Source organism: Trichechus manatus, unplaced genomic scaffold, assembly GCF_000243295.1.
Source record: "Trichechus manatus latirostris isolate Lorelei unplaced genomic scaffold, TriManLat1.0 scaffold00010, whole genome shotgun sequence".
Taxonomy (NCBI): domain Eukaryota; kingdom Metazoa; phylum Chordata; class Mammalia; order Sirenia; family Trichechidae; genus Trichechus; species Trichechus manatus.
The window spans coordinates 24,139,850-24,167,338 of record NW_004443946.1 but is presented as its reverse complement, the minus strand read 5'-3'; the positions used below and the strand labels follow the sequence as shown (position 1 = coordinate 24,167,338).

At 38.3% G+C, this 27,489-nt stretch overlaps 1 protein-coding gene across 1 annotated transcript in view; it reads right to left on the bottom strand.

Moving 5' to 3' along the window:
- The window catches only part of SIPA1L1 (signal induced proliferation associated 1 like 1), a 409,883-nt gene that overhangs the window by 352,171 nt on the left and 30,223 nt on the right, over nucleotides 1–27,489 (bottom strand). The window contains exon 3 of the mRNA XM_004371003.2: nucleotides 22,396–22,489. The gene's annotated coding sequence lies outside the window, so the exon portion shown is untranslated. The remainder of the gene's footprint in view (nucleotides 1–22,395; nucleotides 22,490–27,489) is intronic.

The following is a 27,489-nucleotide window of genomic DNA, read 5'->3' as shown; positions in this document are numbered from 1 at the left end:
TGTATCCACAAAAATAACAAATCACATAGAGGGCACAGTTATGGAGGGATTCCTAGACATATCCAAACAACTTGCGAGATGGTTTACTGAGTTAAGAGGCTTCAGACCATAGTCTCAGAAGACAACTTAGTCAATTGGCATATTCACAAAGATAATGTTCTACATCCTAGTTTGGTGAGTAGCGTCTGGGGTCTTAAAAGCTTGCTAGCAGGCATTTAAGATACAACTACTGGTCTCTACTGATATGGAACAAAAGAGAATGAAGGAAATCAAAGGCTCAAAGAATAAACTAGTCCACAGGACTAACAGCCCACACAAACCACAGCCTCTTCTAATCTGAGACCAGAAGAACTAGATGGTGCCCCACTACCACTACTGACTGTTCTGACCAGAGACAAAATAGAAGGTCCTGGATAGAATGGGAAAAAAATGTAGAACAAAACTCAAATTCCTAAAAAAAGGCCAGATCTACTGGACCAACAGAGACTAGAGAAACTGCCGAGACTAGCACCCTAAGATACCTTTCAACTTGGAATTGAAGCTATTTCCGCAAGTCACCTTTCAGCCAAATAACAGGTTGGTTTATAAAATAAACAGTATCACCTGTGAGTAACATGCTCCCTTAAAAAATTAACTATATGAGACCAAACGGTCAACACTTACAAGAAAGCAAAGATGAGAAGGCAAGGAAGGGAAGGGAAGCTAGATTAATGGAAACAGAACAAAAAGAACGGAAACGATGAGAAGACTGACCCGTTGTAAAAACTGTAATTAATGGCACAAAACAATTTGCATAAAAATTGTTAAAGGGGAACCTACTTTGTGGAATACACTTTCACGTAAAACACAATAAAATATTAATTTTTTTTAAAAAAAGCGCAATACTTGCCACAGCCACAATAAAAACTGAAATCTCTCTGTACCCTCACCAGCCATGCAAGTTAGATCTTAATTGCAGTGCAGTTGTTGCTTTGGGACCTATTACTTACTTTAATTCAAACACTCTTTGGACATCTACTGTGTATAAGACTCTGAGTAAAAAAATCAATGGAGTTCCAAAGATCACAATGACACAGACTCCTTTCAAAAAGTTTTCAACCTAATTCATGGGGAAGAATATGGAAAAACATCAATAATGCAAATCAAAGTCTAAGGAGGTACAACTTCAAGAATGGTAAAAGAATAAAAGGTTAGAAGATAAACTCAGTGAGATCAATTAAAAACAATGAGTGGGTTTCCAAAGGGCAAAGAAGGCGCGAGAGGAAAAGCACGGAGAATAAAGACAGAAAAGGCTATGCTGCACATGTGTTTTTTTAAGCAGAGTATAAACCATGGAAACACATTTTAAATACCAAACCATAGAAAGAAATGCTTTAACTCTAAAGGTAGCATGGAAATTTTCCTACAAAAGCCACAGAGATGAATTAGTAAGGGAGACACCAAAGGTCAGCTTTGGCCTTACTATCCATTCTGTGTCTGTTATTTAACTTTGGCTTCATCTTTCAGAAAGCCAGAGAGCCAAATGTCAATTCAACATTATTTCTGGAATCCTCAATTTGTGTGGGATGAATATCATGTGATTAGGAAGGTCACCATTGTATCTCATCAGCCTAATGTGTCAGTTATCCACGTAAGGCACGTCATTCAGACTTACTGCTGATACGTGAATATTCACTTTCAAATACAGGCAAGCATTCAGATAAAACTTGGAGGACTTATAATTCTATCAGGCAGTGGAAGTACAAATGAGTATTTATTACTGCAAAGAAAATGCCACAATTATTAATGATTAACTTTAAAACTTGATTTTATACACAAAAATAATTTAGAACTTTCGGCTGGTGTCTAAATTGGAAAATAATAACCTTCAACAAATTAAAGAGCTGTAATTAAAATTTAGCTGTTTAATTCCATTTAGCAGTAAGCCTTCGGGTGAAAAAAATTCCTATGTGGGAATTTTTCCCACCTTATAAGGATCAGTTAAAAGCAGAATATAAATTTTGCCACCTCAGATTGTAGAACTGTCTCATCGTATACTTACATAGGTTGTTCCAACAAAAGGAAGTACATTCTTACATTTAAAAGGCTGCCTTGCCTGGACAAAAGAAACTCTGAATACTATACTTGGCAAATAATACCAATAAGAAACGACTAACAACCAAATTTCAAAGAAAGTAGTTCCTCTGGTAGAAAACAACTGAGGGGAAAGGAGAGGAACTGAGGGGTTGGTGTTGGAAGCAATCATTCTACAAGGTTTTTAAGTGACATGTGAAGCAGCTGAGACTACCCTGGAGGCAGTGAAGAACTACTGAAAGGTCTGTAATGTAACTGACACGATCAGAACCATATGTGTATATGTATGTACGTACACATACATATACATGCAAATACATATATATATTCCCACCCCTCAGAAAAAGAAAAAAAGACTTCAACAGCAATGTGGAAGATAGCCTGAAAGAGGAAAACCAGTTTGCATCGAGTTGATTCTACTCATGACAACCCTGTATGTCCCAGAGTAGAAATGGGCCATATGGTTTTCAATGGCTGATTTTTTGGAAGTAGATCACCAAGCCTTTCTTCCGAGGTACCTCCTGGTAGACTTGAACCTCCAACTTTTTGGTTAGCAGCTGACCATGTTAACCATTTGCACCTCTTAGTAACTCCAGAAAGAAGAAAGGCACTGAATAAAGAAATAATAGTGATAAAGTTGTTGCAACCTTCCAGGTAAGAGATGATTGGGGCTTGAGTTAAGTGGGAATAGAGAAAGGAATGAATTTAAGAGAGACTTGGGAATGAAATTAACAACTTGGAAAACAATCAGATGTGATGACTGAGAAAAACAGAACCAAAGATGATGAAAATTCCTAGCTTGAGGGACTAGAGAGGATGGTGGTACACCATTCTCAAAAATAACACTTTCATCAAGGTTATATTTAACTACTTTTTGAGGTTATTAATATTTATTTTCTACACAGAAATCATCCATTAGCCCGCACAGAAATCAGTTCAAAAAAAGACTCACTTCTGAATCAGCATTCTGAAATTTGTCAATTTAGTTTACCATAAAAATTTATCAGTAATCATTTAAAGTTCTAAAAAGATACAAGATACTTAGAGAAGAAACATTCCAAAAATAGAACTAATTCAAGATTCTCCATAACGAATAGCATTTGCTCACTGAATTATAACAGAATCGAAGTTTTATGCTCTAGCTAATGAGTTTTAGACTCATTACATCACGTTTTAAAATACAGTAAACTTTCTAAAATGACACATGTAACATAATATATGGCAAGTCATTAACAATGCTACTCAAAACAACACAAAACTATACATATATAGTGTAATTAGGGTTAATGCCCAGTAACCCAATACAAAAGCAAAAAAGATAACATTTTAGCAAAAAGTTACCCCATTTCTATCACACCACCTCCTAAATATTAAAAATCAGAGTAACTGATGACGTAGACCAAATCTCTTTGTGTAAATGCAGGTTTCTAAAGACAGACTGATCTTTGACTGAAATACACACAAACATAAGTCAACAATTCAAAGTACAACTGTAAATGAACAAACAAGGGGATTGCATTTGGCCAGGGGCATAAAAATTAGGTAAAAAGGGATGGGGCAAAAGAAATTAACACTTGTTGAGGATCTCCTTTAAATCTGGCACTAGGCTAAAAAAAAAAAAATCAAAGTGGATCAACTTCCAAAACCCAGACACACTCCCCTATCCCATACTCACTGTATAAACAGCCTTTGGGTTATTAGGTATACGCTTCATAAAGGTCGAGAGCAGTTCGTAACCAGCACGTGCCCAGATTCTAGAACAGCACCTGGCACATAATAAGTACTCAACAAATATTTGTTAAACGGAGGGATGGATGAATAGATGTTTTTAATAGCAAGTTCTGACCTATGTATACCAAAGGAGATCCTGACACCATAAGAAAGAAGAAACAAGAAATGTTCTCCAAGCCATTATGTTCCCTTCTCCAAGGAGGACAGGCTCTAGCAACAGATGTGGATGGGAAGCCAAGTCCCATTTGCCCTCGTTGTGACCCTGGGCAAGGTACTCCATGATTGAAATGCTTACACTAATTCTTTAATTCTGAAGTTGTAAGACGGCTTAACTGAAGTTACATATACAGAGTGTCTAACATCGACGGCAGACAACAACAACAGCAAGTACCTGGCATGTAATTAAAAACCAGTTGCCATCAAGTTGATTGCGATTCATGGCAACCCCATGTGTGTCAGAGTAGAATTATGCTCCGTAGAGTTTTCAGTGGCTCTTTTTTTGAGAGTATATTACCGGGTCTTTCTTCCAAAGCACCTACTTAATTAATACTTGATAAATACAAATCCCTCCATGCACTGGGCTGAGGGATATAATCCTGGTGCTGACACAGTATTGGTCTTAAGGATAAAGTACAAAGGAGGGGGGCCTCAGTGAAAGGAACACCAGTGTAGTCGACAGGACGACCAGCCCGTGAGTCATTTTTAACCATCAGTCAAAAGGCCTGGCTCATCATAGCACATTAGAGGCATTAACAAGCACAGTACAGGCCTATGTAGGACTCAAAAGGGGGACTGTACTCTGCCTACCCAATGAATCCCAAACAAAATAGAGCTAGCACATGCTCTGTGCTTGATAATTCCACTTGCAAAAGTTCAGCATATTTTTCTCAGCTATTATTTCAAAGCTACTTTATTGATAATATTTGAAGTATATTTTATTGATTTTATGAAATTCTGGATCATCAAGGATTCTTTTTCAGAAAAATTTCCAAGAGCCCTCTCTAGGCTCTATCTCTAAGAGACCAGGATAAATACATACTTGGCTATAATTATACGGGAGCCCTGGTGGCACAGTGGTTAAGAGCTCAGCTGCTAACCAAAAGGTCAGCAGTTCGAATCCACCAGCCACTCCCTGGAAACCCTACGGGGCAGTTCTACTCTGTCCTACAGGGCCGCTATTAGTCGGATTCGACTTGACGGCAACGAGTCTCGTTTTGGGGGGCTATAATTATGCCCTTATGTGTTTCCTCTTTCATACTTTGACAGTCTCATATTATACAATGCAGCCCAATTACAAAACATGACTAAAAAAAATGTTGCCATCAAGTCAATTCCAACTCATAGCAACCCTATAGGACAGAGTAGGACTGCCCCACAGGGTTTCCTATTTCCTAGGCTGTAAATCTTTACAGAAGCAGACTGCCACATCTTTCTCCCGAAGAGTGAGAGTGGGTTCGAACTGCCGACCTTTCGGTTAGCAGCCAAGCGCTTAACCACTGCTCCACCAGGGCTCCTTAAAACATGGCTAAAACCCCCAAACTTCTTATCCATAAGTAAAGAGCTGAAAATAATATTTTGAACAAATTCTAACTTAGTTTCCTCTTTTGAGTAAGAAGTGAAATGCATCATACAAATCGTTCTTTATCTTTCTCCTTATCGCTTAGCCATCAAGTAAAGTCAATAGCAGGTCACCTTTCCCTTTAATGAGTTAGTGAGAAATGTACCTTAACTTTACAGGGTGCTTTTAGAATATTATCAAACTATAAGCTTCAGGAATATCTAAAATGTTTTTGCAATATGAATCCACATCACTTAAATATACAGTGAAATAGTCTGCTTTTGGACAAGGTCACTTTAATCACTGCTGATTTTAAATGAGCATTTTACCGAAGATGTATATAGCTGGAAGGATGAAGAATAGGAGAAGAGATCTGGACAGAAGGACACAGTCACAGCAGAGAAAGTTTAACAGCCTAAAAACCAAAAAGCAAACTCATTGCCGTCAAGTTGATTCCAACGCGCAGCAACCCTACAGGGCAGAGTAGAACTGCCCTGTACGGCTTCCAAGGAGCAGCTGGTGGATTCAAACTGCCAGCCTTTTGGTTAGGAGCCGTAGCTCTTAACCACTGTGCCACCAAATGTTTATAAACAGATGAATGAATGGATAAACAAATGTCACATGTAAATACAATGGAATATCACTCAGCCATAAAGAGAAATGAAGTCCTGATACATACTACAACGTGGATGAAGCTTGAAAACATTACGTCGAGTAAAATCAGTCACAAAAGGACAAATATTGTATAATCCCACTTTTATGAAATATCTAGAATAGGCAAGTGTATAGACACCAAAGTTTATTAGTCGTTATCAGGGATGGGAGGGAGGGAGGAAGGGGGACTCACTGCTTAGGGGACACTGAGCTTCTGTTAAGGGTGATGAAAAAATTCAGAAACAGACAATGGTGATAATTTAACAACATGATAAACATAATTAATGGCACTGAATTGTACATGTGAAGAATGCTGAAATGGCAAAACCTTTGCTACATATATACTTACCATGATTTAAAAAACAACCTAAGTATCACTCATCAAGTCCAGAGAGTACACAGAACAAGGTCAATGACATAATTTTCTGAGAACTTAAACCATTTCACAAAGTGTCTACAAAGTAACACTTCCTCACAGGAGGTTTCAGTTAATGAATTTGTAAATGAATAATCCAATAAACTGAGGAAGTAAAACTGGGTAGTAGTGGAAGACACACCCTATTTCAATGATAATCAGCCAGAAACAATGAGAAAAAGGATTAGCGCCCAGTTGAACAACTCCCTGAAGAAATCTAGCAGGATTAGTTGGCAGGGAACAAAAACAAAACTTGGGCAGCAAATCTTCAGTTCCACCTACAGGAGCATCTGATCAGCTTAAACACCTCTATCTGCTCTTGCTAGCCTTGATGTCACATACATACCAATAAGCTTTCCAAAGATGATACTACTGCCCTAGTAATCTACCCAGCTGGGAACAAGATTTGCCTACTACACTATCAAATATTCATCTGCTTAGAAAGTTCTCATTGCATGTTAACAACTGACTTTCTAGTAACCATCAATGTTCTGAAAATTCTCTTAAGTATAACAGACGAGCCCTGGTGGTACAGTGGTTAAGCACTTGGCTGCTAACCAAAAGGTTAGTGGTTCGAAGCCACCAGCTGCGTCGCAGGAGAAAGATGTGGCAGTCTGCTTCTGTAAAGATTTACAGCCTTAGAAACCCTATGGGGCAGTTCTACTCTGTCCAACAGCATCGCTATGACTCAGAATCCACTCGAAGGCAATGGGTTTGGGGTTTTGTTTTTTTTAATCACTCTGGATAAGCTGATCACTGATGTTCCTAAACAACAAAGTTTTTCTTAAAGCAAGTACTGCTAGCATGAGCATGGTCTGATAACATTTTATAATCGATTTTTGCAAACTATGAGCACTATACCACATCAGAATGCAATCTGTTCTTTAGTTGCCCATAGTGTACACCTGATTTAATTTGGAACATTTCTTACCACAGATTTCTTTTCTCTCCCAAATGCTAATATCATCTTTCTGTAAATACCTATAATTTCTTTTACACAGTTACCTAAAAAGGGATGATCTTTAATTTTCCTGTTAGTCTCATTTTACTCTTTTTTTAGTCCTGATTAAGATGCTTTTCTTCTTGATAATATGATTACAAAAATCTGATAATTTTCAAGGGGTTTTAAAAGAAGGTAACCCAAAATACAAAGTGGTCTTGTGGAAACCAGGAAACTCTCACCATGTAATGACATTCTCTCCATTGGCATCTTAAATGAAGGGTAGGAGAACACCAATTCCTGAACTCCCCAGAGGTTTTAATCCAACCAAACCAATAGTTCAACTATTTATCTCATGTATCTTAAGTTCCAAACCCAAAGCCATAAAGTGTTAAAATGGTAAAGCAAGTGAGAATTATATTCATTCATTCAAAAGTTACTGAATGCCCACATTGCATCATTTATTAAGTGCCTTTTAGGCACTGAAGGGTCCAACAGAAAGAATACATAATTCCTGTCTTTAAGGATTTTACAGCCTAAAAGAGCAAGCTAAACAAGTAAATAAAACATTTCAGTAGTACTACAGCACAGTTATGTGCTACAAAACAACTAACTCTAGAAAGCCAGAAAAATTCTACAAATGCTAACGTTTGAGCTAGGCCTGAAAAGAGGAATAAGATTTCTTTAGTAATAGAGAGGACCATTTAAGGAGCACAAACAGAAAAGGCAGCAAAACACGAAGAGGTTATATTACCCAAGGAATTCTCCACATCACTGGAACAACCAAGGCTCAGCGACAGGGAGCAAGGAGAGCAAAAGTCATATTAAGATAGCCTTCGTGCCATGTTAAGGCATTCAGACTTCACGCTATGGGTACAGGGAATTCCTGAAGAGTTTCCCTGTAGGACCTTACTCTCAGGAGATGCTGGTTACTGGAGTCATGGCTTTCCCTGAGATCCCCAAGCTTCTCTAGTTTTCTCTTGCCTAGAAGGTTAAGGTAGGAGGCAGTCACTAAACAATGAGAATGGGTGGACACGCTTCCTTCACATCAAAATATACACAGGCTGAAAACAATGCTCCAGGTTCTCTTTATACCGGCAGTGGGTTGAATGTTGTTGTTGTTAGTTGCCGTTAAGTAAGCTCCGACTCACAGCAGCCTTATGTATAACAGAACGAAACACTGCCTGGTCTTATGCCATCTTCATGACCATTGATTGGTATGTTTGAGTCCACTGTTCCAGCTTTGTGATTCTGAGTGTCTTCCAACCTAGGAGGCTCATCTTCAGCACTATATCCGGCAATATTCTGTTGTTATCCATAGCATTTTCACTAGCTAATTTTCAGAAGTAGGTCATCAGGCCTTTCTTCCTGTCTTAAAATCATGTCCCAAAAATTCATGTCCACCTGGAACCTCAGAATTATCTGGAAACAGGGTCTTTGCAGATGTCATTAAGATGAGGTCACAGTGGATTAGTGTGGGCTCTAATCCAATGACTGGTATCCTCATAAGAAAAGGATAGGACACACAGAGACACAGGGAAGGCCATGTGAAGATAAAGGTAGAGAGTGGAGTGATGTGTCCAAGGAACTCCAATGATTGGTGGCAACTACCAGAAATACAGGAGAGAGACATGAGACAGCTTCTCCCTGAGAGCCTCCAGAAGGAATCAACTCTGCCAATCCCTTGATTTTAGACTTCTGGCCTCTTGAACTCAGACAGAATATATTTCTGTTGTTTTACACTACCCAGTTTGATTGGACATCAGTTAATCTGTCCTCCCTTTGTCTTCTTTTCCTCAGAATCACTTACTACAGTTCTCTTAACCAAGCAACATGTGAAATTCTTTCTAAAATCTTCTCTAGCATGCTCCTCTTCTTGGAATGTGCTCTGGCTGCTCAAAGCTGGGCACAAAGAATCCCAATGTGCTCCACCACAGCAGAGTACTGTAGGCATATTATGTTCTTTGAGAAGGACACTGTATTTCTTGGTTGCGCTGACCTTTATAGAAGCATAAGACTGGATCACATTAAATCTGTGATCAAATAAAACACCTTGTTCTTGCTCACTGGAACTGCTCTCATAAGCACCATTTACCTCTCCTTCATATTATTAATCACAGTTATAATTTAACATTTATTCATGCAGTTATTTGAGTAATGCCTGTGTCTCCCCAGCCCACAGACTAAGCACCTTGAATGCAGGCACACAATTGTTTTGTTGTATTTTTTAAATGTCCCTTCCATTACCATTATACCGCGAGGTCTTAGCATAGTGCCTGTTGCAAAGGAGGGGTTCCTCTGGCTATGAAAAGAGAAGCTAAAGCATGCATAAGAGCTATCCATTCCTAAATGCTTAGAGCACAGGGTAGATAATGATATTCCTGTGGTTTTATAAAGAACTCCTTGTGAATGATCTCCCAAATATGCGAGATAAATTATAATTAACTCCTTTGCTTACAGGTTGAGTCAATTAATATCTAGGCAGTGGATTTCGCTAATACAAATTCATCATTACTTTTTTTTCAAATTTGTGATACATTATACTAAAATAAGAACAATAAGTAAAATATTTTGCAACATCTACTGACTTTGGATAAAGCTTAAAATTATATTTTAGGCCTAACTTCTTCTCAAATGCCATTTCCTGCAAACTAAAATTGTTTCTCACAAATCCAAATATTTGAACACCTTGTATAAAGTCCATGCTGTACACTGATATCTCCGTTAACACACCTTGCTCCGCAGAGTAAAATTTGGGTATAAAACTTAACTTTCTTGGCCTCTATTCAAAAGGATAATGAAATGCAATGTTTCTGTAAAATCATACCTCTAGAAATTAACTGATTTCTCGTTAACATTTTTAGCCGTAACAAATCAAATCATACCAAAAATATCTGATTTAAGCTTTACTTAAATATTAAACACAGTAAAACCAACTATTTTAAAGGCTCAAGAAACAAGAAAGCAGAAATATCCAATAATTTAAGCACTGGAGGGTTAGTACGCTCATTAAGTTACTTTTCCTCTTTGTATGAGAGAAGACATTTTTATTTTTCCATGTGCTACAACAGAAACCATCACACACATTCCTACTAGAGAACGTTTCTAGAGGTGAAATAATTATACAAAGGAATAGTTCCAAACAGATGTATGTGTACATTTTCATAAACAGTCTTTTTATTCATCAAATTTTTATGTGCCTTCTGTAATTCAGAAAATCCTAACACTCACAACAGCCACCCATATAACTTTCTTCGCTATCATACCCATGACTGATAAATGAATTAAAAGCAAACGTCAAGATCTGACCTTTACTAAACTTTTTTTAAAATAGATCTGTATTAAAAAATATTTACTGTCTATCTTTTAACATCTATCCATATTTAAGAGTCAACTAATGTTCACAGAGAAGCATGAGCATGCCCACCACAAAACAATGGGAGGGTGCATGGTAGAGAAGAGAAAGCACTGGGCTAGGCTCAGAAGACAGACTCTAGTTCAAATCCTGGTTAAACCACACAGCCATTAACCTAGGTACATCTCAGCTTCCTCACCTATAAAATAGAGTAAAACTTAACCTGTAAAAACCAAAGTTGCTGAAGGTATGTATCAGTGAGATAATATATTTCCAAACCATTTTGAACTAAAAATTTAAAGCACTATTCAACTGCTGTTCTAGTTAGGAACTTTTAGTGTGTCCAAAGACAAGTAGAACGTTCGTCTTGATCCAGATGGAGCTGGGCGCACAAGGATTCACAAGGACACATCAACTGGGCCCTGAGGTATAAAGGCAATAGCTAAGATAATCTTGGAAAATATCTTTTAGGGAAACTTTCACATAAAGTCAATCAAACAGAACACAAAAGACTTTCCACTCGTATCTTTTTCTATTAGCATTTAGTGAACAGAAATTTGTTGGACCAATGAAGACCCTCCTGACTCTCGTTACTGAAACCTGTACCAATGATTGTTAAGAAAGACAATTCAAAATGTAGGATCACAGTTTGTAGCCAATCTGAAAAGGCTAAGCTTTCAATGGTTTTGCCCATCTGTAATGTTAATATATACTGATGACTCTGTAATTGTTCTTTGGACTCTGGCAGACATGGCTGTGGCAGCATGCTTGTCCGTTTTCCCATTCTTACCTATTCTATGATATTCTTTGGACTCGGGCAGACATGGCTGTGGCAGCATGCTTGTCCGTTTTCCCATTCTTGCCTATTCTGTAATATTCTTTGGACTCGGGCAGGCGTGGCTCTGGCAGCACGGCTGTCTGCTTCCCACTTCTGCCTTTTTGAATACATGCTGAACAAAACTCTTTTTGCTTTACTAAAATTCATGATGCTTCTCCCCTACAACAGTCTGTTTATTCATCTTTGAAGTTTTGCCATTCCATTCCTTCCTTCCTTCTTTCATTCATTTAACATATGTTTATTTACTGTGCTTCTATCATATACCAGATAGTTGCAGCACTTGAAATGGATCTAAATTTAGATATAAAAAGTTCAAACTGAGATGTGCATGATTTCAAAGACTTGGTATGAACAAAAGAATGTAAAATATGTCATCAATAATATTTTATATTGATTACATGCTGAAATGAAATTTTGGATATACTGCTTTAAAATAAGTTATATTTAATTTCACCTCTTTCTCTTAATACGGCTACTAAAAATTTTCAAATTATATAAGGGCTCACATTATTATTTCTCTTGGACAGAGCTGGGGATATATTAGGGAACAAGACAAAGCCCTTAACCTCATGGAGCTTACATTTAAATGTCTGTAGCCATAAAATCTTTAGATGTCAGTAGCAGATAAAACCCAGCAACCATGTGTAGAGAAGCGTCTGCTGGGCTGAAGGCCTTACCCATAACAGCTGGATGCACCTTCTCTTTAAGTTTCACTCTACCAAGGCTAAGAAGGCCTAAGGTCTCCAGAATAATCAGAGTCAGCAAAATTGTGAGCTATGACCTTGACCACCTTAGGGAAGAATGTCCCTTCCCTATCAGGCGCTTCTGAGAACACGGCCACTTTTAATTCCAACTTAATGAGTGAGAAAACTTTTCATTTTTAGCATCAGTAGTTTCAAGGCATCATTTTCTCAGAACTTCAAGTTGTGCCTCAAAAGCATTTTAAAAGGTTTCCAGTTGGGGGAAGATGTTTCTTAACAAAGATACCCTCTCTCTGGATTCCAAGGAGCGTCCTCCTTTATTACAAGAGCCCTTTATTGCTTTCATCTCCAGAAGTCCGAATAACCCTGCCTCTCCTCAATACCTTTAATTCCCCACATAGCAGTCTGAGTGCTTCTAGATAAAGAGCAAGAAACTAAATTAAACAGCACGAGTCAATTACAGCAATGGTGAAAGTTCCAACTGGTCTGAAGGAGACAGTCAAAGGAAACTCAAGCAGGCTGACTACAAAAGACAGGCCAGTGAAACGTGAGGTTACTTGCTGTTTTAAGATTTTAAGGAATTTCTGGAGGGTAAAATTTAATTTAGACCAAATGGGCCTATTATTCAGCGGCATTTTTAACACCAGAAAGGCATCCTGAACGTTTGAATGCCATATTCCAAGTCAGTAACATACCTTAATTTCAAACCATACCATGGCAAATGTTCTGCTGGTCTAGGCATATTTCTGGCAGACAAGAGAAAATCAGGGCTTTCAAGAGATTCTGAATGCTGTGAAATACTCTACTAGGTGTTGCAAGAAAGCCCGAGAGGCTCAGGTGTCAGGGGGCGGTGGTGTTTCCTATTCAACCCCATTTTTGTTCTCTGCTCACGCTGCTCTCTCAGCAGGGTGTGCCCGTCCCCTCTGCCAACTTAAATGTTACACTTCCTTTAAGGCCAAGCCCAAAGCCCAGCCTGTACATCAAACTATCCCCAGGAAGCCCAAATTCAGAATAATCTCACTCCTTCATTCTCACAGGAACCCCAATGAAACACAGTATTACAGCACATACCATTTTATCTCTTCTCTAAGCGTTTCAAATGCCTGTAAGTTAGAAGTAAAGAAATGAAAATAGTCAGTGTGACTTCTGAAAATTTATCACCCTACCTTTCATTCAGTTGACTGAGCAACAGCCATGTGTCAAACACTGTAATTCCGAAAGGATACACAGTCCAAATCCTCGAGTAACTCACGGTCTAAGGAACACTGTATTAAAGGTACAAAGTGCTGCCGGAGCCCACAGGGGGGCTCTTCTTCCCGGGGTGGGTGGGAAAAATCTTTACAGAAAAGGCAGCATATAAGGGAGAACTGAAGAAGAGTAGAAATTCACCAGGTAAAGTGGGAACAGCATTTCAAAGGCAGTAAAAGCACGGTATATTAAAAGAAATGAGAGAATGTATTAACACCTTTACATGGAATCATTAAAAAATATCTTCCAATATATTAAATTGTTCATCCAGGCACTCAAGGCTCTACAAAAATGGACGAGTTATGAACTGAATTGTGTCCTCCAGATAAATGTATATCAATTCGGCTATGCCATGATTCCCAGTATTGTGTCATTGTCCACCACTTCGTCATCTGATGGGATTCTCCTATGTGTTATAAATCCTACCTCTATGAAGATAATGAAGTGGGATAGGCGGCCGTTATGTTAATGAGGCAGGATTCAATCTAGAAGATTGGATTGTGTCTTGAGCCAATCTCTTTTGAGACAGAAGAGAGCAGAAAGACAGGGAGACCTCATAGCACCAAGAAAGCAGCACTGGGAGCACAGCATGTCCTATAGACCCGAGGTCCCTGCACAGAGAAGCTCCTAGAGCAGGGAAGATTGATGACAAGGACCTTCCTCCAGAGCCTACAGAGAGGGAAAGCTTTCCCCTGGAGCTGATGCCCTGAATTTGGACTTGTAGCCTACTAGACTGTCTGAGAAAATAAATTTCTCTTTGTTAAACCCACCCTACTTGTAGTATTTCTGTTGTAGCAGCATTAAACAACTAAGACAGGACCTCAATCAACCTTTGCTACAGTTCCCACCATTTATTATAGCAGACTCTCCAAAACAGTCTGGGGTCAAATCCCACTATCTATATATAGCCTCCAACTAGTTTCTTTATCTGCGCCTCAATTTCTTCATCTGTATATTAGGGATGACAGTAATGCCTACCTTGTAAGGCTGTTATAAGGAAATGAGTTATAATACATGAAGCACTTAAAACAATAATTAGCACAATTCTGACTCAGGGTGACCCTATATGCGCAGAGTAGCACTGTGCTCCATAGGGTTTTCAATGGCTATAACCTTCCGGAAGAAGACTGCCAGGCCTTTCCTCTGAGGTGCCTCTGGGTAGATTCACACCGCCAACCTTTTGGTTAATAGCCAAGCGCTAAACCATTTATATTATTCTTATTTTCTTTTTCATGCCAGACATAGCAAATCTGAAATTCATATCCACAACACACACCCATGCCTCAATCTGAAGGACTCGTCCAATGTCCAAATCCCACCTACCAAGACACTGTTTAAATACCATCTCCTGCACAAAGCCTTCACTGAGCCTGCTCTCCTCACCCTTCCCAATGAGTGTCTCTCTCCCTTCTCTGAACTCCCGGAGTGTTTCATTCCACTGAGCCTCTTTAAAAGCTACAGGCTCTTTAAAAGCAGCATCTCTATCTTACTGATCTTTTGTCTTCCCCAGAGAACTGAGACAGTGCTCTTCAAATTATGGGTACTCACCACTTTCTGTTGAACAAATTAAAATACTCTCTCCTTTAATTAAATCAAGTACATGTTAGAGCTTTTATAATCACTATAGCATCTACCAAGTTATTCTTCTCAATAAAAACTCTTACCCAGAGAGAAACCCTGAAAACAATTTTACATAGCTCCATTGTTAGTGAATCCTAACATTAATGATAAGGCAGTGCTCTTAAAGTGACTGACAACCCCTAAAACTGACTCACTTTGGGACTGCTGCTGAGTAAACAAATCTCTCCCCTTCTTCCTTAATGCTCCAAATGGGTTCTAATGTAAATTTGTTAGGCTATTGTTGCTTTTCCATTGCATATTTACAAAAGGTGGGACAAAGTTCTTATAGCACTGTCATTTTTCATGCTTATACAGATTCTAAAGCATATTCTGTCTGGATTTTACTGCTTTCTACCACCAAGCAAAGGCAGGCCAGCCTGGAACCATCTAGAGCACTCAGCTTACACAATAATAGTGTCAATACTAATTCTTATCTTTGGTGTCTCTCTCCCCAGTGAAAATACACTGGGAGACCATCTGAGTCCAGAATCACCACTCTCCTCCTGCACTGACCTACACAGTTCTACTTGATTAAAATCCTAAACTTTAATTAGCAGAGAAATATGTTAACTAGGCTTGGCTTCCTCTTACAATACAAATGTTTTGACATTCAAGCAACTTAGGGAATTCAAAGACAGTTTTCCTTTACTATACTAGCCTTCTCTAACAAAAGAACAAAGGAAAAAAAAAAAAACAGGATTTAAATAGTACTGCCCTGTCTTGAAGATATATATTTGCAATTATTTTCCATCATATCACAATGAATATCAAGGATTCAAAAATAAAAAGGAACTAGCATAAAAGGGAAGTGAGGCTACCATTCTAGAAACATACTCATGGAAAAGAGAGTACCAAGAATAAGCAGCCTGACCAGCATACAAAAAGTACATCAGAAAACTATAAAATAATCACATCGCAGTCACCGACAACGTGCCAAAGTCAGTCTGTCAATAATAATACAATCTTATCATAAAAATTATTTTGAGTATTTCTAGGACAAAAGAAAAAAGATCATAAGTAATACACTAGAATAGTTTCTAAAACCAACATCCACATGATTTCTTGGGCACTAAAGCTGTTTATACCTTATGTCAATAAATATAAAAGTTAATAGCTACAGAGCTCTATTTTTCTATTTAAAAAAAAACTATTTCCAATGTACTGATCACCATTATACCAAAATTGACAAAACAACTCTTAATTTACCATCTCCTCTATCATCTAGCTGCTTCCAAATAAACTAAAAAAGCACGAGGGGGAGAATAGGGGGGAATACCTCCAAACTCATTAAATAAGTTAACACACCAATGAACGCTTTACACCTTGTCCAAATGCCAATTGTGCTAAGTTAGTAATAGCCAGTTATTAACATTCTTTTTTTTCCAGTTCTCCCAATTAAGGGTGGGAAAACTTTCATTTTGCCTCACTTTTGAAACATGCTTTAGGAGGCTTACGTGAGCAAAATATAAGTGTTGCTAAGCTACTAGTACTTAGATCTTTGGTGTTCAAGTGCCGTGGCTTTCATGCTGCAATATGACACTAACCACATAAGTATGATGATGATTAAGAGATCAGATGTGGTTGGATTTAAAAGGACTGCGAAACAGCCACGTTATTATCCGTACTACTTGAGATCATCTCCTTGCTTCCCAAGGCCAAGAGCTATGGCCCGTCTATCAAGGCCTACCATCCCTGACATTGCTCTAGATCTAGATCTGTTCTATCCTCCTTCCCAAAAAACTTAACAGACTTACTACATCCTATTCCCAACGGCCTTCTTCTCCAGAGAAACTGAGTTGGATAACATCTTAAGATACAATTAATCTCTTCCATGTCAATACTGAGGAGCCTTGGTGGCGCAGTGGTTAAGGCATTTGACTGCTAACAGAAAGGTTCATGGTTTGAAACTACCAGCTGCTCCGTGGGAGAAAGATGTGGGAGCCTGCTTAAATAGATTTACAGCCTTGGAAACCCTATGGTCGCTATAAGTCAGAACTGACTCTATGGCAGTGAGTTTGGTTTGGTTTGGGTGTCAATACTGGCGCTTAACAGGAGTCTTTGAAAGGCATCCCAGAAATACCAGATGGAACAGGGAGCAGTTTGGAAGGCTGTAATTCTTGAGCACCCTTTAAATTATAGCATTTAGCTAGTTGTCTATTCTACCTTCACGGAGAACTGAACCTGGGCTATGATGAAGTTGTGAAATAAGAATCATTTTGTAGAGCATAAGACAAGTTTTCACCATAAAGAATACTCAAATGGAAGTTATCTGCAAGAAGCACTCAATTACAAAAGAGCATAAACACAGAGTTAAATTCCTGATAATCCAAGAGTACATTACTCAACACCAACACCTTACAGAAATGTCCTGCTTTGTAAAATTTTAAATACTTTTCTACTACCTTACTTGATGCTCTTAAACAACCCTGTGAAGTATTATTTGTTTCACTCATTTACAGGGGAAGGAACTGGCAGTGTACTGAAATGACTTACCCAGATTAAACACTAACTCATTGTGGCTTTTGCATCCCAGGCCAAGGAAACCTCTATCCTATGTAACAGGTCATTTTCAAAATGAAGGTACTTGATAGATCAAGCTCCCCTCACCCTGTGGCCTCTACCACTAATATTCAAATAATGTTGTAAATACTGAATGATGGCTTAACAAAAAATTTGATAAAATTCTCACTGGGAGGATGAGGGAAGGGAAATGAAGGAAGTTAAATCCTCTTCATCTGTAGGAAGAAGTCAAAAGATAATGTCGAGAAGTGAAAACTCAAGTTACAGGAGAAAAAAATATGTTATATAGATATATGTAAGTAAATGCCAGAAGAAATAGCATAAAAAAAAAAGCCTTGAAAATGGTTGTCTCGAGAGAGAGGTTCGAAGGGTGGGGTACAGGATTTTTTCTTTTCTAGTTGTATTACTATTTAAACCACGCATACTACTTTGCTAAAAATTAAAATTAAAAATACTGTGGTGGCGCAGTAGTTAAGAGCTCAGCTGCTAAACAAAAGGTCGGCAGCTCGAATCCACCAGCCACTCTTTGGAAGGCCCACGGGGCAGTTCTATTCTGTCCTGCAGGGTCGCTATAAGTCAGAATCAACTTGATGGCAATGGGCTTGGGTTTGGTTTTCTTTAGTAAACAAATGCTTCAAATGAAAATTTAGTGTTCAGCTTTGGAGACTCTGTCAAGAAAATATTTTTAACTGAATTTGGTTTCTCTAAGTAAGTTTACAGACAAAAATCAATCAAAAATTAAAACTCCTACTTGAAAATTAAAGAACATGCGGTTCAGTAACAATGGTTTAGTACAAGTTCAGACTCTAGAAACACTGAGCCCAATAAGAGCCAATTTCCTGATAAATACTGCAACTGGCAATTCAGCAAGTAAAAATTTTTTCAAAAATATTCACACCAGCCTCAAACGAAAACATAATATGCCCAAAAGGCCCTTCTACCCACTATAACAGGTGTTCTATTTCAGTTCTCCGGATGCCCACAGTAATAAGTATTTGCCAATACTACATAACAGCTGCAAAGTCCAGGTCCTCACAGAAATAGCAGGGTTGCCCTGAAGAGAGACATTAGCATTCATTTCAAATAGAATGACTCTACATTCCACTTCATCTGGTCTGTAAAAGGTGAATTACTTCTGAGGATATCTTTTGCAAAATAGCTTTCAAGACACAAAAATACCAGGAAGAGAGGGAGATAGAAAATGAAAGAATTTTGAAAATACATATTTTAAAAGCTAATAACATTTTCACAATTACTTCAGATGCTGGGTGGGAGACTGTCTGGAAACCCTGAAAAACTAATCACAGTTCCAACCAATCAGAAACACTTCAATTAAATGCAAAATATGAACATAACTGCCTAAGAAAACATTCAAGGGTACACTATGGTTTTTAACATAGATTCCATCCTAAGGGCAATTTCTCACTGAAGATGTATGCGGCCCATGTACTCATTCCTGTGTCTGTAAAACATAATGTGTGATTATGCAATTGAACATCACAATAACCCCAGGCCATTCCGTGTTTAAAGAGAAGTGTTTATGGTCATATCCTGCCAAACAACCACAATATCACTTAATCTAAGTTCAACTACTGCTTGAATGAACTTGTTAGGATTACACTAAAAGACAGATGCAAAACAAATACTGGCCAAGGAATGTGATGTCCACATACCGAAAGGAGAGTAGGGAGAACTTTATGTAACATTCCTGAGTCACTAGAGCAGAATGTTCATGAAGATTTAAATTCTGCAAGCTGAAAATGTAAATGTCGGACAGTGTAAAAAATAAGAGACTCTAAATTTTGGAAAAAGAAATGAATACCTCTGAAGGGTGGAATGTGTCACTCAAAAAACAGCCCCATCTAGGTAGCAATAAAGTTCAACAATGCTTCTGGATTAATCCAAACAAATTAATGAATCTGGAAATAGGTGAAAAAGATGAATTTGGCAATTTTTTAAAAAATACACTGTTTAGATTAAATTATCCCAGGTTATTAATTTGAGTCTACTGCATATCAATAGCAACTAAAAGTTACTACCACCCAGTTGCTTCCTGTGACCGAAAGTCAAATTTCTGGTGCCAGACAAATTCTTAGTGAATAAGTCTACACAGGAAGGGAAGGAAGCTGACGCACTCATTGTCTTCTGTCAGTCAACCATCAAAAATGTATTGGCCAAAAATATTTCCTTTAAAAAATGCTTATAAATTAAAAATCAGGAACGAGACACAGTATGATAATGTCTGAACTGTGATTTATCATACATTTTCTAACCTCTTAATGGAGGCTAATGGAGGTCTCAGAGGCTGAGTCCGCCAATAGATTTGTTTCAACCATCTGCTACCTTAGATCAGGCTTAAAAAGGAAAGAGGCACTAAGGAGATGGAATAAGTGTTAAGAAGTTGGCACCATCATCACTTGGGCTCCAGACTATACCACTTATTGAATTTAGCAAGTTTTTTATCATTCAAGTGAAATTATATACCTCACACAGGGGTATACAAAGAATCTATGCGAAACCCTATCTTTCCTAAAATTCCATTTATAATGACCATTATTGAGAAAAACCACCCAGAGCTCCTACAATAAATTTACCATAAGAACATACATTTCAATGTGTTTAAAATATTTTCCGGCTGCCTTATGTTACTTTCATCAACAGAGACATACCTTTCATTTGTCATGAATAAACAACCTCTTCCAGAAATGTCCTTCTTACTACTCAAGGTAAGCGGAAGCATTACTGGAATTCCACTTCACAATTCATCTGGATTACCACTGTCAAATATTCTCACAAGTATTTCTTATTCACACTAATATTATTACTCAGAATGATGGCTGATTAAGTATAAAGTGAATTACTTAGTCCAATACTATTTTAATTCACTTTATGCTATTTTACCAGTGAGGAAATAGAATTAATTTGTCAAGGCCATCCTGTCAGTTAATAAACAGAATTTAAGATCTACACCCATTTAGTGGTCTTTTCACTCTAAAATACCATTTTTATTATTAAATTCAATAAGTATTTGCTTTTATAATGAATACGTCTATAAAATGAGTACTTCTGTCATGGACTGAACTGTGTCCCCCAAAAATGTCTGTCACAGCTTAGCTAGGCCACAGTTCCCAGTATTGTGTGATCATCCAACATTCTGTCATCCGGGGTGATTTTCCTATGTGTTGTAAATCCTGTCACTATGATGTTAATGAGATGGATTAGTGGCAGTTATGTTGATGAGATCTACAAGATTAGATTGTGTCTTAAGCCAATCTCTTTTGAGATATAAAAGATAGAAGCGAGCAGAGAGACATAGGGACCTCATAACACAAAGAAAGCAGCACCGGGAGCAGAGTGTGTCCTTTGGACCCGGGATTCCTGTGCAGAGAAAGACTGATGACAACAACCTTCCTCCAGAGCCGACAGAGAAAGCCTTCCCCTGGAGGTGACATCCTGAATTTGGACTTCTAGCCTACCAGACTGTGAAAGAATAAACTTCTGTTTGTTAAAGCCGACAGCTTGTAGTATTTCTGTTACAGCAGCACTAGATGACTAAGACAACTTCCTTATACATCAAAGGACTTTATCCACAAAGTGAAAAGACAACTTATAGACTGGGAGAAAATTTTCAGAAACCATATATCCAATAAGGACCCAATGTCCAAAATATATCTAAAACTTCTACAACTTAACAACAAAAAGATAACTCAAACAAAAAACAGGCAAAGGACTTACACAGTTCACCAAAGAGGATATTCAAATGGCTAACAAATACATGAAAATATGCTCAACATCATTAGCCATTAAAACCAAACCAAACCTGTTCCTGTGGAATCAATTCTGACTCATACCGACCCTATAGTACTGAGCAGAACTGCCCCATAGTTTTGAAGGAGTGGCTGGTGGATTCAAACTGCTGACCTTTTAGTTAGCAGGTAAGCTCTTAACCACTGTACCACCAGGGCTTCTCATTAGCCACTCCCCATAAAAACCCAAACCCATTGCCCTTGAGTCAATTCCGACTTATAGCGACCCTACAGGGCTGAGTAGAACTACCCCATAGGGTTTCCAAGGAGGGGCTAGTGGATTCAAACTGCCAACCTTTTGGTTAGCAGCCGAGCTCTTTAGCACTGTGCCACCAGGGCTTAACCCGTTGCCTTGTCTATTCTCACTCAGGGAGATGCAAATCAAAATCACAATGAGATTATCACCTTACCCCATTAGAATGGCAATGATGCAGAAAAAGAAAAAAAAACCCAGAAAACAAGCGTTGGCAAGGTTTTAGAGAAAACGGAACACTCACCCATTGCCGGAGGGAATGTAAAGAGTATAGCCACTGTGGAAAACACTTTGGTGATTCCTCAAAAATGCTGAACATTAGAATTACCATATGACATAGCAATCCCAATTCTAGGTATATACTCAGAAGAAGTTAAGGCAGGAACACAAAACAGAAACCTGTACACAAATAATCATTGCAGTACTTTTAAGTGACTGTGTGTTTGTGTGCGTGTTTGTGTGTATTATAACTGTCTTCACACATTTCTATTGTTTTAAGTATTCAGTCACAATGATACCTCTTAGATAATCCCAAGCAGGTGGAAACCTGTCTGGAGAACTGAAATTACCACCTTTTAAAAAAAACTCATCTATACTTCTATTGATATGTTGGTGGGGAGGGGCTTCAGAATTCTGCTAAAGCAGTTGTGTATTATTAAGATAAAGTAAAATTAGACCCTTACCTGAAAGTACAGTCCTTCTGACTATCTCTTTTATAGAAATCTTGGAAATTAGGTTACAGTCAGTACTATAGGAGATTCACAATTGAAATTTAACCTATGGATTGAAAAGAGAAAAATAATTAATTTGAAATACATGCACAATAAAGACAAAAACATCAATGTGATCAAAGATGAAATTTCCATACACTTGTTAAAGCCAAATGGTTTCTGCAGGAAACCTGTTTTCTGTGACTCAAATCCAAAATGGAAAACGTGGGTGGTTCTTCCTGTCTTATCATTAAGAGTGAGCCAATTGGCTGATTAAGTTTTCACCCAACTTATAAGCTCATATTCTAGCCTTCCATCTGCTCTGATACTGCCATACCTTAATGAAATGAAAGAGGAAATAATGGCTTTCTTCAGCCTCAAAGTAAGTCTTTAACAGGGCGTCTTTGGCTTATTCTATCTAAACCACATTCGAACAAACTGCCAAGTTCTTCAAAATTTCAAATCCAGGAGATGTGAAAAATCATGAGTTAAATCAATGATTTTAAAGCTATCTCTGACTTTAGAACTATATTGTTGTTTTTTTTTAAATGACAAAACAATCTCTTTTCAGTACTAGCCAAAGTAGCAGCATAAGTGTGAAGCAGGGTCTTCCCACCCTGGTTACCTTAACCACAGCTGCACTTCTTACCCACCCACATGGCACTCACCATTTGCCAAGATGTGCCTAATAGATACCATATATGAACTTCTAAGCATATGACTCTGCCAGAAGGGGATATGAAGCCAATAACTCTGCAGAGTATTTCTGCACATTTACCTACAACTAGTAAACCAGCTAGTGCGATACAGATTTAACTGAAAACAACACACGACAGTAGGCTGTCAGTGAGAAAAAGACCACGGGTACATGATACCCACATGGCAAAACAATCTTTATATGCTAATGGCCAAAAGCCAAAAAAAAAAACAAACCCAGTGCCATAGAGTCGATTCCAACTCATAGTGATCCTATGGAACAGAGTAGAGCTGTCCCATAGGGTTTCCAAGGAGTAGCTGGTGGATTCAAACTGCCAACCTTTTGGTTAGCGGCCAAGCTCTTAACCGCTGTGCCACCAGGGCTCCACTACTGCCCAAAGTCCTCCTTAAATCTACAGGTACAGACAACAGAAAACCTGCAAATATAAGACAATAAAAATTCAGACGGCTACCTCTATTTTACTCAAATGGTACACTGCTCAGGGATAGCAGTTGTCCAGTTCCTACAGGTTTCAGGCCCAATCTGAAAATTCCTCATGTCTCCAGAGATCTGTTCTCAAAAATGCTAAGAGGTTCACCCAGCTGAGCAGAGACGGCCCCTTCATGGGTCATCAGTGACTGCTCACCAAGCTCTTGCCTAATGATTCCTCTTTTGGTCGCCCAGAAAACTGTCCACTAGGCAAGAGCAAGAGGCACGGGCTCCCCCAGATACTCATCTCAGGGGCCAGCCTCATGTGGAGACACTGAAACTTGAGGTACTCACACAATTTGTATGTTGGCATGAACTTCTGAAATTTTAAGATAAAACATAGATACTAAAATATTCATAATCGCTCCCTAGGCTATCCCAGAGGCTTGTATGCTCCTCTCCTATTAAGATACTTCGGTGAAAATCTGTGACAAAAATCAGTCCCAATTCTGCCAATAACTGGCTGTGTGATATCAGGCAAGTCATTTAAGTTTACTTATAAAAATTGATACTATGTAGAATTAGAATATTTAGATTTAGAATATTTGATTTCTAAGATATTTTCCAATTTTTAACTTAATTTTAGATTATTTAATTTTAACTTATTCTCTTGCTAAGATGTTAGGTATAATATCTTTACTTCCCTTGAATTCTAAAAGTCAAGTGTACCTTTAAATAATAAAAATGAACATTTATACACTACATTACTCCCTAGAACTTAGTAGACTACCACCAGCTTAGGTAAATTAAATTTTTGGAGCATTACAGACTTTATCTTCATTAAGTGTATCTCATATATTACCTTTCCTGAAAAGGTTTAAAGTAACAGAAATGTACCAGCACATCTGGATGATTCTGCTGAACCATTTTTCCAACTCTGCCAAGACCTTGACTCCTTCCTCTTCCTACCCCTATCTCCTCAGTACTCCAATACTCAGAAACCTGGCCTTTTTTACCACAATGTTGAAAATGAAAACCTTTTAAACTAGTTATTTTTAAAATGAGTTACGTGTCCAAGTCTGTACTTGTGAATCTATGTATCTATTTTTATCAGTTAGTAACCTAGACTTTAATATCTAAAGAATTTGTTTGCTGGTAATATCTGGATAATTTAATGGTTTTTTTTCATCTGGAACTTTTAAAATTGTTAACATAAAACAAAGATCTCAAAATATTCATAACTGCTCCCTAGGTTATCTCCAGAAAGAAGCTTGAATGCTCCTCTCCTATTAAGATACTTTACTGAATTCCTTGTTTATTGCCAAATAAACAAAGGAGGTTCCAGAATACTATATGTAACACAACTCATATACTTAAAATGATTTATTTTCTTTACGTATCAACTGATGATTTTGCCATCCCCAATGATTTCATGAATAAAATAATCACTAGGATTGAAATCTGTCATTTTACTGGTAGGAATCCTTAAAGAGTAGCTGTTTTTGCCAAGTTCATTCATTCAACATGTTTACTGAATATCTACTATGCGGCAGGCACTATTTATTCTTCATCCTGGGAACACACAAAACTGACAAATTCTATGCTTTTGTGGAGCTTACACTCTGATGGAAGAGATATCCAATAAGCATTAAACATAATAAATCGGCAAAATTATATGGGAGATACACGTGTACGTGCACACGCACACACACACACACACACACACGCACGCACGCAATGCTAGAGAGGATATGTGTTATTAAAAAAAAAAAAAAAGGCCAGGATGGCAGACAGGATAAGGGGATTCAAGAATGATGGAGGGAAGGTGGGCTGCAATCTTAAACACGGTGAGTCAGTGTAGGACTCAATGCAAAGGCAGCATCTGAGCATATGATTTGAAGCTGAGGAAGTGAGCCACACTGGTTTCCTAGTATTTCTTACCTTGTACTGACTACGTATATAACTGCAAATGCCTTATCAAGAGTTGTATATGAGCAAATTTATGAACAACCCAGAAAAGTAAATAGAGCTGTGTGTAAAATTTGAACAAAACTTTTACTTCTGTGGTTTATTTTCCTCACAAACTCAAGCACAAATTTCCAAGTGCTTATCTGACACACAGAAGAGGACTAGTGTTACCTAACCAACAACTACTCCAAGAAGACACCCTGACTACTGCATCTGAACTCCAACCTCAGTATGGTGAATCCAGGATGCACTAAGGCCTTCTCCCACTGGGGGAAACCCTCTGATTTCCCAGAGGGTTTGAAGGAAAAGGACTAGGCTGTGACATCAGGAGGCCTGGAGACTCTATGTTGTTATTAGCTGTTTGTAGAGTCACCCCTACTCATGGGGACCTAGCCTTGAGCAAATCACTTCACCTCCTGGGCTTTGGTTTGCAGTACTGGATTTACATGATTTCCAAGGTCCCTTCTAGTGCTCAGTCTGTTTCAGAAAAAAACTTTAGCTAAGCAGTCAGGTATTAAAAATTATAATAACATCATGGTTGTAATTCTGCTAACCCACCATCCCAGACTCATATCCTTTATCTTGTTCTTCTAATAGTAACGATTTATACTGACCAGTCATCAAGTCTCAACTCTCCCTCTCTGATCAACAGACCAGGTCACAAGAATCGGTCCTGGCTTGCAGTGGTGTTCTCCAAGGACAAAAGAACCCATAAAAAGATGGCACTCTTGTCTTTATTATCAACATTCTTTTATTAGACTAATAAACAATTCTAAAGTAACATAATCATGGAAACTGCTGGGTTCTTAAACATTCTTTATGCACTCCCTCCCAACTTAAAAAGAAAGTATTTTTTAAATAGATTTCCTTAAAAGTTAATCACAATCATTAGTATGATATAAAAAATATTATTTTAACTGCATCTTGTAATGAGCATCTGTTATTCAAAGGGGCCCAAAATCATCTTTTGTAGATTCTCACCAGTTTAATAGTTCCCTACTGTAGATTCCTGGGTGGTGCATGCAGTTTGCATTTGGCTGCTAACCTAAAGGCTGGCAGTTTGAACTTAATCAGCGGCACCATGGAAGAAAGGCCTGGCGATCTGCTTCTGTAAAGATGGCTGTTGTTGTGTGTTGTCTAGTTGATTCTGACTTACGGCAACCCTATATCCAAGAAAACCCTAAGGAGCAGTTCTACTCTGTAACGCATGGGGTTGCCATGGGTCAGAATCTACTCAAAGGCAACTGATTTGGCTTTTTTAGTTTTTTGTTTTTGTTTTTTTGTTCTTTGGTGTAAAGCCTACCTTCCCAAGGTAGAATTTTTCAAAAGCAAATAAATAAAACGAGGATGGGAGATTCCCCCATATCTTACAGCACAGGCAGACATGTGAATTAGGGTCCTCCAATCAGATACACCCACATGGGACTCTCAGAATGAGTTACAAGGGAAAAAAGCCAGGTGGCAGGATGTGAGGCATCCACAGGCAGACACAGGCGGCATGATTCTGGAGGTAGCAGCGCAGCTCTGGCTTCCTGACTGGGAGCATCCTGACCATGGCGTGGGCAGCAGCTTCTTGGTGGGCCGGTTCCACGGTGCAGTGCTGGCAATCATTCCCAGAAACTCAGCCTCCAGTCTCTTTCTTCAGTCCTCAGATGATTTACTAAGCTAGCTATCATCCTTAATAAATCTCTTTGTGCTTACATGAACTAGAATAACTTTCATATCTGTAACTAAAAACCCTGACCAATGCATGTAGTAAATGTTCATTATTTCCAAATAGAAGAACCAAAATTAAAAAGAAGCAAGTAATACACGAACAGTCCACAATAAGCCAAAAGTTCTGTGTTCCAAAACCAAAACCACTGCAGTCGAGTTGATTCTGACTCACAGCGACCCGACAGGACAGAGTAGAACTGCCCCATCGGGTTTTCAAGGCTGTAACCTTTACAGAAACAGAATGCCACATCTTTTTT